Below are 13710 nucleotides of genomic sequence, written 5' to 3' on the forward strand. Positions count from 1 at the left end.
AGGTGGCACCGATAGGCACAGATAAGGCAGTACTGATGGGCACAGATAAGGCGGCACTGATGGGCAAAGATAAGATGGCACTGATAGGTGGCACGGATGGGTGGCACTGATAGGTACCACTGATAGATGGGACTGATGGGCACTGATAGGTGGCACTGATAGGTGGCTCTGATAGGTGGCACTGCTGGGCACTGGTAGATGACACTAATGGGCACGGATATGTGGCACTGAGGCGCAGCACTGTTGTTGAGGCAGATTGTGGGCACTGATAGGTGGCACTGTGGGCACTGATAGGTGGCACTGTGGGTACTGATGTATGGCACTGTGGGCACTGATGTATGGCACTGATGTATGGCACTGATGTATGGCACTATGGGCACTGATGGGTGGCACTGCTGGTTGGCACTTTTTTAATATCTGGGTGGTACTGGCAGGGGGCAGGTGGGCACGGATAAGCTGGCCGTGATCGGGACTGATGTCATTGATCGGCTTTTTTTTCTGTCAGCGCGAGGAGGAAAAATAGCCGATTACCAGCTCTGTTTTGTCACATGATCAGCTGTCATTGGCTGACAGCTGATCACGTGGTAAGGGGTCAGGACCCCTTGCTCCGATCCGTGATCAGGCGAGTCTCATAGACTCGCTGATCACAGAGCGCGCCGCACGTGCCCCTCAGGGGGCGCGCAGGCCGCTCATGCATGGGACGACGTCAATAGACGTAGTCCCGGCAAAGCAGGTCCGCGCTGTAGCCGTCATTCGGCTATAGCGCGGATCTCTAGTGGTTATGGACCAAGCCTCTTTCTGAGATTTGTTGTTTACAAGTTAAAAACTGTTTTTTTTTCTAGAAAATGTCTTACAAGCGCATGTTTTTTGGAAAAAATACACTTTTTTTTTAATAAAAAAAATAAGACAACAGTAAAGTTAGCCCAATTTTTTTGTGTGGCGGTCTGGAAGTGACATGGTTTCCTATGGAACACGTTCTGTAGTGCAAATCTGCAAAATGCAAAAAGCTCTAAAAATGCATAGGTGTGAATCAGGCCTTATAGCAGAAAGTAATATATGTTGTTTTGTTTTTTCAAAACTGTCACTCTTTTTTTGTTTATAGCGCAAAAAAAAAAAAAAAAACCCCAGAGGTGATCAAATATCACCAAAAAAAAGCTCTATTTCTGGGAAAAAAAATTATTTGGGTACAGCATCGCATGATCGCGCATTTATCTGGTAAAGTAATGCAGTGCCAGATTGCAAAAAATGGCCTAGTCATGGGGGGTGGGGGGGGGGGGGGGATAGATCTTCCGGAGCTGAAGTAAGGCTTGTTTACACTAGCTGTTAAGGGGTGGTTAAAACCCTGCAGTTGATCTGTGCTTTTCCCTCCCCCCAGCCATTACCCCTTTTAGCCGCCAAGGCAGCGCCCGGGGGCGTTTGTACACTGTGGCCTCGATGCTTTGCTTTGTCCTTTTTAGCAACCGATTCAAGTGAACTGGGCCTCTCTGCAAGCGTCCCAAAACCGAAGGGGTGAAGCAGGTCCCCTCACCAAGCTTTGGTGTCGGAGGAGCGATCTGTGTGTGGATCGCTTATCAAGGAACCAAAGCGTGTGTGAACGAGCAGTAAATTTGTTGCCTTTAGTTTCAAAATCAAAATCGGATTCTTAGTTTCAAAATCAAAATTGTATTCTTAGTTTCAAAATCAAAATTGTATTCTTAGTGAGGACTACCCTAAGTTTATTTTTCTTATCAGTAAACTCACATATTTTGATACCTGTAAATCATTTTTGTCAGATTTTCGTCAGATCGGCATGCCTTTTATTGCCCTTTGCCATATGTAATGTATACATTGACACGGACAGGCGGTCTGTGTGACAGATCGCCCTATTTATCATGGTGGAGCTGTACGGGGATCAGAGCTTCCCAGGCAGCGATCCGTACCTGTCATTTGCAGAGCTTCACCCTGGTAACTGCGCAGGCTGAGCTCCGCCCACCCCGGTCCCAGTGTACGGAGACAAGCGGATGTTGCTAGGCAACTGTAAACACTCTCGGGACCTGGAAAACATTTAGTTTCTGGTCGGTCGGTAAGTCTCTCCCTTCATTGCATAGAATGTTTAATAAAATATGTATGTAGCTATTATTTTTCTGTCATTTCAGTACAGAGTGAAGGAGACAATTACAATACTATAGTCCTAAACGCTGCTGTATGGATATGAAATCTGTTTAAAGATTAGAGTTAGAAATATGTATACATTTGATCATACACTATACAATCTGACTGTATAATCTCCTTTATATCTGCCATCAAATATGTAGCACAAGCGCCTGCCTGATCTGATAAAAAGCATATGGATTTTTTTTTATGATTATCATCCTATGAAATAGTTTTGATGAATCTAAAGGAAATTGTGAAGAAATTGTATAACCAGATTGTATAGTGTATGGCAGGCTTTAGGTATGCATTCTAGTCTAAAGGGGTTGTAAACCCTTAAGGTTTTTCACCTTAATGCATTCTATGCATTAAAACCACTTAAGGACCGAGCCTCTTTCTAAGATGTGTTGTTTACAAGTTAAAAACTGTTTTTTTTTTGTTAGAAAATTACTTAGAACCCCAAAACTTTATACATTTTTTTTCTAACACCCTAGACAATAAAATGGCAGTCACTGCAGTACTTTCCGTCACACCGTATTTGCGCAGCAGTCTTACAATTGCACTTTTTTTTTGAAAAAATAAACTTTTTTAAATGAAAAAATAAGACAACAGTAACGTTATCCCAATTTTTTTTATATTGTGAAAGATAATGTTACGCCGAGTAAAGTGATACCCAACATGTCACTGTTCAAAAGTGTGCCCGCTCGTGGAATGGTGAATAACTTTTACCCATTATAATCTCCGTAGGCGACGTTTAAAAAATTCTACAGGTTGCATGTTTTCAGTTACAGAAGAGGTCTAGGGCTAGAATTATTATTATATTGTTCTTGTTCTACCGATCACGGCGATACCTCACATGTGGTTTGAACACTGTTTTCATATGCGGGTGCTACTTACGTATGCGTTCACTTCTGCACATGCGCTCGTCAGGACGGGGACACATTTAAATTTTTTTATGCTTATTTATTTTACCTTTTATTTTTTATTTTTACACTGTTCTTTAAAAAAAAAAAAAAAGCACGTCAGGACCTCTTAAATATGAGATCTGGGGTCAAAAATACCTCAGATCTCATATTTACACTAAATTGCAATAAAAAAATAAATAGTAATTTTGTCATTTAAAAAAAAAAAAAATGTCCCTTTAAGAGCTATGGGCGGAAGTGACGTTTTGATGTCACTTCCACCCTGCAATGATATGGAGACAGGGGGGCCATCTTCCCCTCACTCGTCTCCATGTCAGGCTAGGGATAGGATCTGATCGCCTCCGCCGCTGCCAACAGCTCCGGTAAGCAGCAGAAGGCACTTACCAGAGCCAATAAAAGTGATCTTGCGGTGAATCCGCCGCAGAGACCACTTTTGCCTTGAAGCGGACCGCCTGCTGAAGAAGAGGATACCTGGGTTATGGCAGCTATCTGCTGCCATAACAACGATACTCCTCGTCAAAGTACTGATGTATAATGGCGGTGGGCGGTCCGGAAGTGGTTAACGCTTCGATAGGAGGAGCGGCAGGGGCGGCTGAGAACAAGCTCCCCGATCATCAGCGGAACTGTAATCGGCACTGTGCAGGGAGCTCCTCACATTAACCTAAAGTGAAAGCACAGTGTGTGCTGTGCTCTTTGTCTCCCCCTACAGTGCAGTACCCAACAGGAAGAGCTAAGGTAAAGGTCTGCCATTATTTATAAGACTATCTATCTACTGTATGTGTGTTTATATATGTGTGTGCTTGTATGTGCGTGTGTGTTAGTGTTCATGTATGTATGTGAGTGTGCATGTTTGTGCATGTGTTTATCAGTGGCGGTGTGTCCATAAGGGCGCATGGGCACCCCCCCTCTCTCCAGCCACCCCCACTATGACCAATGGATAGATTCATGCATAGCATAAATCTATCCATGGCCACCACTGCCACCCCCATATTTAGGTGCCCGGCCCCTTTTTGGGTACCAGGCACCTGAATCACAGTGATGGGGGTGGGGTGGGTTGAAGCACCTTATTAGAGCCATAGGCTCTAATAGGCTTCAAAATAGGTGAACTGCGAGTGCCATGCTTGTCGCTCACAGTCTACCCAGGTGTTTTAGAAAAGCGAATTAATATTCACTTTCCTAACACTGATCCACCAATCAGGTGTGCAGGTCTGTTACCCGTCACCTGATTGGCTGAAACACTAGGCGCAGCTATTGGACGCCTATCAGGAGGAGAGGAGGGGAGATGAGGACGGCAGGAGATGCACGGAGGACCCTGCTCGTGGCCATCACCCGCTGCCCCACCGAGACAGGGTAAGTACTGGGCAGATGGCGAGCGGACGCAGGGGGCGGGGATTCACAGTGGCAGCATTTGATGGCACATTTACAGCATTTGATGGCACACGGCAGCATTTGATGGGGACACTGGCGGCATGGCACCGTGGCAGCATTTGATGGGCACAGTGGCGGCATTTGATGGCACAGTGACGGCATTTGATGAGCACAGTGGTGGCGTTTGATGGCATAATGGCAGCGTTTGATGGTACAGTGGAGGCAATTGATGGGCACACTGGCAGCATTTGATTGCACAGCAGCAGAGTTTGATGGGCACAGTGGCAGCATTTGATGGGCTCAGTGGCGACATTTGATGGCACAGTGGTGGCATTTGATGGCACAGTGGCGGCATTTGATGGGCACAGTGGCAGTGTTTGATGGGCACAGTGACTGCAATTGATGTTTTTTTCCTGAATTTTTCAGTTTGCTTTCACCCCCCTAAAAGTTTTGAGCACCAGCTGCCACTGGTTTATATGTGCATTTATATACCGTATATACTCGAGTATAAGCCGAGATTTTCAGCCTCTTTTTTGAGGCTGAAAGTGCCCCCCTCGGCTTATACTCGAGTCATCGCTGTCTGCCCGCTCGATCAGCGTGTCGAGCAGACAGACAGCGGCCATTCTATAATTCAAAAGCCGCGCCTCCGGCTCCGCCTTCGCCTGTGATAGGCGGAACACTGAATTTCCCAGCAGCCTGTGTTCCGCCTATCACGGACATCGTATCATCCTCGTACTACGGACGAGGATGATACGATGTACGTGATAGGCGGAACACAGGCTGCTGGGAAATTCAGTGTTCCGCCTATCACAGGCGAAGGCGGCGGCGCAGCTTTTGAATTTTACAATGGCCGCCGAGGCGCCGACGAAGAGGGCACGGGACGGAGGCAAGGCAAGGCACGGCACGGGACGGGACGGAGGCAAGGCACGGCGGCAAGGCACGGAGGCAAGGAGGCAAGGCACGGGACGGAGGCTCGGGACAAAGGCTCGGGACACAGGTAGGCTGGACACACACACACACACACACACACACACACACACACACACACACACACACACACACACACACACACACACACACGGATGGATACACACACACACAGGGATGGATGGATGGATGGATACACACACACACAGGGATGGATGGATGGATGGAGACACACACACACAGGGATGGATGGATGGAGACACACACACACAGGGATGGATGGACACACACACACACAGGGATGGATGGACGGACACACAGGGATGGACGGACACACAGGGATGGACGGACACACAGGGATGGACGGACACACACACAGGGATGGACAGGCATGTCTTACCCTCGGCTTATACACGAGTCAATAAGTTTGCCAGTTTTTTTGGGGGTAAATTGGGGGCCTCGGCTTATATTCGGGTCGGCCTATACTCGAGTATATACGGTATGTGTGTGTTTTTATATATGTGTGTGTGTATAAATATATATATATATATATAAATATATATATATATATATATATATATATACGGAGAAAAGGAAAAAAAGAGCCCTGTCCAGGGGTCAGGGCGGGCTCCCCATGGTTTCTTGCATTCGGGCCCTGAAGGTTCCAGTTATGCCACTGTGAAAAAACGTCCGTAGTGCAGCAGCCCCACCCAGCCCCCCCCCTCTCTTACTTACCTGAACTGATCTTTCCAGTGACGAGGGCGAGCACAGCTTTGTCTTGGGTTCTCATTGGATAGATTGATAGCAGAAGGAGCCATTGGCTCCCACTGCTGTCATCCAAATCCAGTGACACGGGAGCCGGGGGTGGGGCCGATTCCTGCTGTCTGTGTCAATGGACACAGCAGCAGCAGGACTTGGAGCGTACACCCACACAGGTACCCCCTAGGAAAGCGTCTCTCTGATGGGGAACGCAAGAAGAGGAGGAGCCAGGAGCAATGCTGAGGGACCCCAGAAATGGAGGATCGGGGCCACTCTGTGCAAAACCCTTGCACAGAGGAGGTAAGTATGAAATGTTTGTTATTTAACCACTTGGGTACCGCGCTATTGCCGAATGACGGCATTAGCGCGGACCTAGATTTCCAGGACTACGTCTATTGACGTCGTCCTGGTTACGAGCGGCCTGCGCGCCCCCTGAGGGGCGCGCGCGGCGCGCTCTGTGATCGGCGAGTCCGTGAGACTCGCCTGATCACCGATCCGTGTAAGGGGTCGATCCCGACCCCTTATCACGTGATCAGCTGTCAGCCAATGACAGCTGATCATGTGATAGAACGGAGCCGGTAATCGGCTATTATTCCTCCTCGCGCTGACAGCGCGAGGAGAAAAAAAAAAAGCCGATCACCGGCGGCCGTGATCGGGACATCAGTCCCGATCACGGCCAGCAATGAAAGGCACCACATGCCACCTGCCAGTGCCCACCTGCCTCCCGCAGTGCCATCCTGAAAAATAACAAAGTAAAAGTAAGTGCCCCCCGTCTGTGCCCATAATGCCCACAGTGCCACCCCACAGTGCCACCCACAGTGCCACCCACAGTGCCACCCCACAGTGCCACTCACAGTGCCACCCACAGTGCCACCCAATCTGCCTCAAAGGTGCTGCACCCCAGTGCCGCCCATCAGTGCCCAGCAGTGCCGCCCATCAGTGCCCAGCAGTGCCGCCCATCAGTGCCCAGCAGTGCCACCTATCAGAGCCACCTATCAGTGCCACCTATCAGTGCCCATCAGTCCCATCTATCTGTGGTACCTATCAGTGCCCATCCGTGCCACCCATCCGTGCCACTTATCCGTGCCACCCATCCGTGCCATCTTATCTGTGCCCATCTTTGCCCATCAGTGCCGCCTTATCTGTGCCCATCGGTGCCGCCTTATCTGTGCCTATTAGTGCCGCCTTAACTATGCCTATCAGTGCCCACAAGTGCAGCCTATCAGTGCCCACCAATGCAGCCTATCAGTGCCCACCAATGCAGCCCATCAGTGCCCACCAATGCAGCCTATCAGTGCCGCCTTATCAGCGCACTTCAATGAAGGAGAAAAATGACCCGTTTGCAAAATTTTATAACAAACTATTAAAACATGATTTTTTTTTTTTTGCATCTTTTTTTGTTTGTTTAGCAAAAAATAAAACTCCGAGCTGTAACTAAATACCACCAAAAGAAAGCTCTATTTGTGGGAAAAAAATGATAGAAATTTCATTTGGGTACAGTGTTGTATGCCCGCGCAATTGTCATTCAAAGTGCATCAGCGCTGAAAGCTGAAAATTGGTCTGGGACTGAGGGGGGTTTAAGTGCCCAGTAAGCAAGTGGTTAAAAAAACAAAGAAAAAAACAAAGCTCTACAACCCCTTTAAAGTGGTTGTAAACCCTTACAACACACTTTGACCTACAGGTAAGCCTAGATTAAGGCTTACCTGTAGGTCCAAGAAATATCTCCTAAACCTATATGGTTTAGGAGATATTTGCCCGAAAACAGGCACCGCTGTCTACGGCGCATGCGCCGTAGACAGCGGCGCGCAGGCGCACTGAGCGTGGCATTGTCAACGACAGAGCTGCCGCGCGTGTCGGCTCCCGTGCGCATGCGCGGGAGTGACGTCATCGCGGCTTGGCCGAATAACAGCGGCGGAGCTGCGAGACCCCACCAAGAAGATGGATGCGGCAGACTACAGGGGACAGCGGCGACTTCGCTGGCTCCTGTGTCAGGTAAGTGACACATAATGGACTACTATGCGATGCATAGTAATCCATTATGCTTTGCCTTTGCAGGGAATGAAAGAGGAAGTAAACTCATCAGGGTTTACTTCCTCTTTAAGAGCTGTTTTATACCAAAAAACGCACTCCAGATCTGTTCCGGAGACATCTCTGCATGCACAATTGTAACGCGTTCCGTTTTGTTTTTAATGCGTTTCCAGATGCTTTTTTTCTTATTTTTTCCAGTTTTTTTATTTTTTTCCACTGTACTGGGTTTTGGTGTTTTTTTTTTTTTTTTAACATTGAGTTTTTATTGGTATTTTAGTATAATACAGAAGGATATGCAGTATGAGACCGAAATGCATTTAGTCGGGTACAACAGTAAGGAACGGGGAAATGAAAAGAGGAAGGTACACATTACAGAGATAACCATAATCATTACATAGTTAGCCCAGTGGTAAAGACAGGTTCTAACAGTATCTGTATCAAAAAGAATAGTATAAGTATAAGTATAACACACATACTTTGTGTAACTCAGCGAGTGATAGAGCGCAGTAAGCACATGCCAGAGGGGCCTAGGTGGTGGCTTTAGGCCATTTTTCCCACTTTTTATGAAATGATGTACCAGTAAGGGAGTTTATAGTTAGAAGGTGTTCATATTTATAATTTTGTTGGACCAAAGATGTCACTTCAATAACATTTGGGGAGACATCTGATCTCCATTTCGAAGAATTACTAGATGAGGGTTCTGGTGTATTTTTGATGCGCTCCAATGCATTCTGGTGCATTTTTGATGCGTTGTACCGTGTTCCAGTACAGTCCAGTGCAGGAAAAATGCAGCATGTTCTACTTTTTTTCTGGAACTGTAACGCCCTGGAACTGACTGAACTGGTGTGAACTATTCCATTGGAAACCATATAACCTACTTTCCATGCTTTTTTGATGTAAATACAAAAAACAAAACACTGGACTGAATGTGGTGTGAACTGGCCCTAAATCTAGCAATAGGTAATATGTGAATATATAAGGGGAGATTTCACAAAAAATTAAGTCCTGCTAGATCACTTCAGGTTGGCCCATTTTGCAGGTGTAGCTATGTAAAACCTTAAAAATAATTTTCTATATTGTTTAACCACTTCCCGACCAGCGCACGACGATGTACGTCGACAGAATGGCACGGGCAGGCATATTGGCGTACAGGTACGTCCAATATTCAATGCCGCCCTGCCATCGGGAGCGCGCCGCCGCCGGCGCGCTCCCGCGCTGGTCGGGACCCCCGTGAGTCCGGTCGCGGGACCGCGGACTCAATCGCCGCGGGCATCCCAGCGATCGTCTCACGGAGCGGCCGAATGGAGGAAATGCCGTGTAAACAGAATTTCTCCATTCTGCCTAGCAACTAGTGACGCTGATCTCTGCTCCATGTGATTGGAGCAGAGATCAGTGTTCACTAAATGAAAGCCCAAACCCCCCACAGTTAGTAACACACCCCTAGGAACACTTAACCCCTACACTGCCACCCCCTGGTTAACCCCTTCACTGCCAATGTCATTTACACAGGAATCACTGCATTTATATAGCAGTGATTACTGTATAAATGACAATGGTCCCAAAAATGTGTCAAAAATGTCCGATGGGTCCCCCACAATGTCGCAGTCACAATAAAAATCGCTGATCGCCGCCATTACTAGTAAAAAAAAAATAATAAAAAATTATTAATAAAAATGCTATAAAACTATCCCTATTTTGTAAACGCTATAACTTTTGCGCAAACCAATCAATAATCGCTTATTGCGATTTTTTTTACCAAAAATATGTAGAAGAATACGTATCGGCCTAAACTGAGGGAAAAAAATGTTTTTTTATATATTTTTGGGGGATATTTATTATAACAAAAAGTAAAAAATAATGCGTTTTTTTCAAAATTGTCGCTCTATTTTTGTTTATAGCGCAAAAAATAAAAACCGCAGGGGTGATCAAATACCACCAAAAGAAAGCTCTATTTGTGGGAAAAAAAGGACGTCAATTTTGTTTGGGAGCCACGTCGCACGACCGCGCAATTGTCAGTTAAAGCGACGCAGTGCCGAATCGCAAAAAGTGGTCTGGTCTTTGACCAGCAAATTGGTCCGGTCTGAAAGTGATTAAAATCCAGTAACACACTATCTCATCCTGCTCTGCACATGCTCAGTTGTTCATTTTTAGGCATTTTTAGGCACTGAGAAATTTGTAGAGGCCGATCTGCTGACACCCTGAAAGGCGGAATTAAACCCTCCTGTCCTTTACAGCCAAGGAAGCTGCTTCTGTTTGATCTGCAACTCCCATGATGCTGCACATGTGATCGGTTATGACACCAGCCATTTGATGGTTTGACAGTTTGGTTGAGGACACAAATGTGACATGTGTGATTTTTCTTGGGACAATCCCGATTTTGGGACCCTCGTCCCGACCGGAGGCTGTCCCAATTTCTAATTTTGCCTTTTGACCATGGACAAATGGGAATGTTTGGCTTTGCAGCAGTTCTGGCCACCGCGAGAGCTTTCACCTTGTGTGCAGCTACATCTCTTCCCATTCCTCGTGTTTGGTGGAGAGGGGAGGGGCCAATCCTTGCAGCCAATGAATCGGCTTCTCTCTTCACAATTCTCAAGCCGTGGTTAGCTGCACGGATCAGCCCCTCCCCTCTCCACTGAACACAAGGAACGAGAGGAGATGTAGCTAGATTTCCAACACTCCGCTGGGGGCACTGATTTAAGAGGCACTCCGCTGGGGGCACTGATTTAAGAGGCTCTCATCTGGGGATACTGATTTAGGAGGCACTCCACAGGGGACACCTGATGTAAGAGGCACTTCGCTGGGGACACCTGATGTAAGGATAGACTCTGCTGGGGGCACCTGATGCAAGGACGGACTCTGCTGGGGGCACCTGATGGCATCTGGTGGCAGGCGACGTAGCAGGTGACACGTTTAGAGGTCCCATTGATTCTGGTTTATGGTGAGTTGAATGATTTCATTCTATATTACAATGTAATAATAGTAATAATGCGCTTCAATCATCCTGGCACCACAACAACCATGGTGCTGGGATGATTGAAGCGCTAACATCAGGTGTTTGGAGTATCTTTATCTGGTGATTTGTTAAACTCTGGTATACACATTTCTATTGTGGTGTGCGATCTGGGCCTGCTGTCCCTCCATCCCTCTTTCCTTCCTTCTCTCTCCTTCCCTCCTTATTTCCTTCTTTCTCTCTCCCTCCCTCTTTTCCCCTTTCTTTCTCCATCTCTCATTCATCTCAGACTCTAACCACACCCCCATTTGAGCCATGCCCACTATTCCACGTAAACCACGCCCATTACCACGTAAACCACGCCCATTACCTCTGTCAGTGTGAGGCAAGGAAAGCCAAAAAAGGCACTTCTGTGTTTACATGTGATCGACTGTGATTGGAAACGCCCGCCGTCATTTTACTCTACAGCGGGCAGGAAGTAGTTAAAGTAGTAGTTAGCCATAGATTCCTCCATCCACACAAGCGAGGTGGATAGAGAAGTCTTCCCTGCTGGGACATTGTATTCTGACAGTGCATCTCAGCGTGTATTTACAGAACCATGATGACGTGACTTCTGGGTGCATGTTTGGGAGTGACGTCATCATGGCCTAGCCAGTCAAGTGGCCCAAAAGTCCAGACCCAGAAGAAAGATGGAAGTATCACTGACATAAAAACAATACAGTGCAGCGCTAAAAACAAATCTACACTAAAAGTAATTAAAATAATTTATGGCAAAAGAGAGGCCATCTAAAAGTCCCATTTCATAAGGTTACAGCCAATCCAAAAGGTTGAAAAGGAAATACCACACAGAGGTGTGACACTAGACAGACATAATTCGTCCTCCTCAATGGTGATTAGATTACTCAGAAAATAAAATCCTCTATGTGCATCCATGCCAGTGCCTCCACCACAGACAATGTGGGCTGCTTACCTCAGATAGTGGACCCCTGAATTAACAGACAGGTCAGTTAAGCATTTCCACTCAAGTAGGTAAAAAAGGTTGTTGCCTTTAAAGGATCCAGGGTTTGGACTTGGTAATCATGCAAAATCAATGAAAGGTACATAGTGCTCTCTGGTTGGCTTAAAACATAATTTATTTAACCACATACGGACTGCCCACCGTCGTTATACGTCGGTACTTTGAAGAAGAATATTGTTGTTATGGCAGCAGCTAGCTGCCATAACCCCTGTATCCTCTTCTTCAGTGGGCAGTCCGATTTCAGATAAAAGTGGTCTCTGTGGCGGATTCGCCGCAAGATCATTTTTATCGGCGGTGGGAGTGGGCCCCACCGCACTCCGGTGCCCTTCGCTGCTTACCGGGGTCGTTGGTAGCGGCGGTGGCGATTGGGTCCTTTTCCTGGTTAGATATGGAGATGAGCGAGGGGAGGATGGCCTCCACCCATCTCCATATCATTGCAGGATGGAAGCAATGTCAAAATGTCACTTCTGCCCATAGGTTTTAAAATGTTTTCAAATGATTACATTTTTTTTTTTTTTTATTGCATTTTAGTGTAAATATGAGATCTGATGTCTTTTTGACAACAGATCTTATATTTAAGAGGTCCTGTCATGCTCTTTTTCTGTTACAAGGAATGTCTACATTCCTTGCAATAGGAATAAACGTGACACATTTTTTTTTTTTTTTTTTTAAAGACCAGTGTAAAAATAAAAAATAAAAGGTAAAATAAATAATAAAAAAATAATAATTTTTAAATGCGCCAGTCCCCGCCGAGTTCGTGTGCAGAAGCGAACGCATACGTTAGTGAGGTATCAACGTGATCGGTAGAGTGAGAGCAATAATTCTAGCTCTAGACCTCCTCTGCAACTCAAAACATGCAACCTGTAGAATTTTTCAAACGTTGTCTATGGAGATTTTTTAAAGGTAAAAGTTTGTCGCCATTCCACGAGCAGGTGCAATTTTACTCAGTATAACGTTATCTTTCACAATATAAAAAAAAAAATGGGCTAACTTTACTGTTGACTTATTTTTTAATTAAAAAAAGTGCATTAAAAAAAAAAAAAGTGCGCTTGTAAGACCGCTGCACAAATACGGTATGACAGAAAGTAATGCAACGACTGCCATTTTATTCTCTAGGGTGTTATACAAATATATATATAATGTTTGGGGGTTCTAAGTAATTTTCTAGCAAAAAAAACAAGTGGTTAAGTAAAAATTCACTTACATACAATACACTGATATCTTCGCATCCAAGCACTGGGATATGAGTGCTTTGTATGTAAGTGAATTTTTACTTAAATAAATGATGTTTCAAGGCAACCAGAGAGCACTATGTACCTTTCATTGATTTTGATTTGAGTCCAATCCCTGGATCCTTTAAAGGCAACATTCTTTTTACCTACTTGAGTGGGAATGCTTAACTGACCTGTCTGTTAATTCAGGGGTACCATGATCTGAGTCAAGCGGCCTGCATTGTCTGTGGTGGAGGCACTGGCACGGATGCACATAGAGGATTTTATTTTCTGAGTACTCTGGTCACCATTGAGGAGGACAACTTACAGTGCTTGCAAAAGTATTCATCCTCTTGGCACTTTTCGTGTTTTGTTGCCTCACAACCTGGAATTAAC

General features: G+C 46.0%; 1 protein-coding gene across 1 annotated transcript in view; it reads left to right on the plus strand.

Moving 5' to 3' along the window:
* Positions 1–1974: 1974 nt before the first annotated feature.
* The window catches only part of DNAH6 (dynein axonemal heavy chain 6), a 418858-nt gene continuing 407122 nt past the window's right edge, over positions 1975–13710 (plus strand). The window contains exon 1 of the mRNA XM_077476093.1: positions 1975–2062. The gene's annotated coding sequence lies outside the window, so the exon portion shown is untranslated. The remainder of the gene's footprint in view (positions 2063–13710) is intronic.

This window comes from Lithobates pipiens, unplaced genomic scaffold (assembly GCF_037356315.1).
Source record: "Lithobates pipiens isolate NorthernLeopardFrog02 unplaced genomic scaffold, aLitPip1_a1.2 Scaffold_13, whole genome shotgun sequence".
NCBI lineage: Eukaryota > Metazoa > Chordata > Amphibia > Anura > Ranidae > Lithobates > Lithobates pipiens.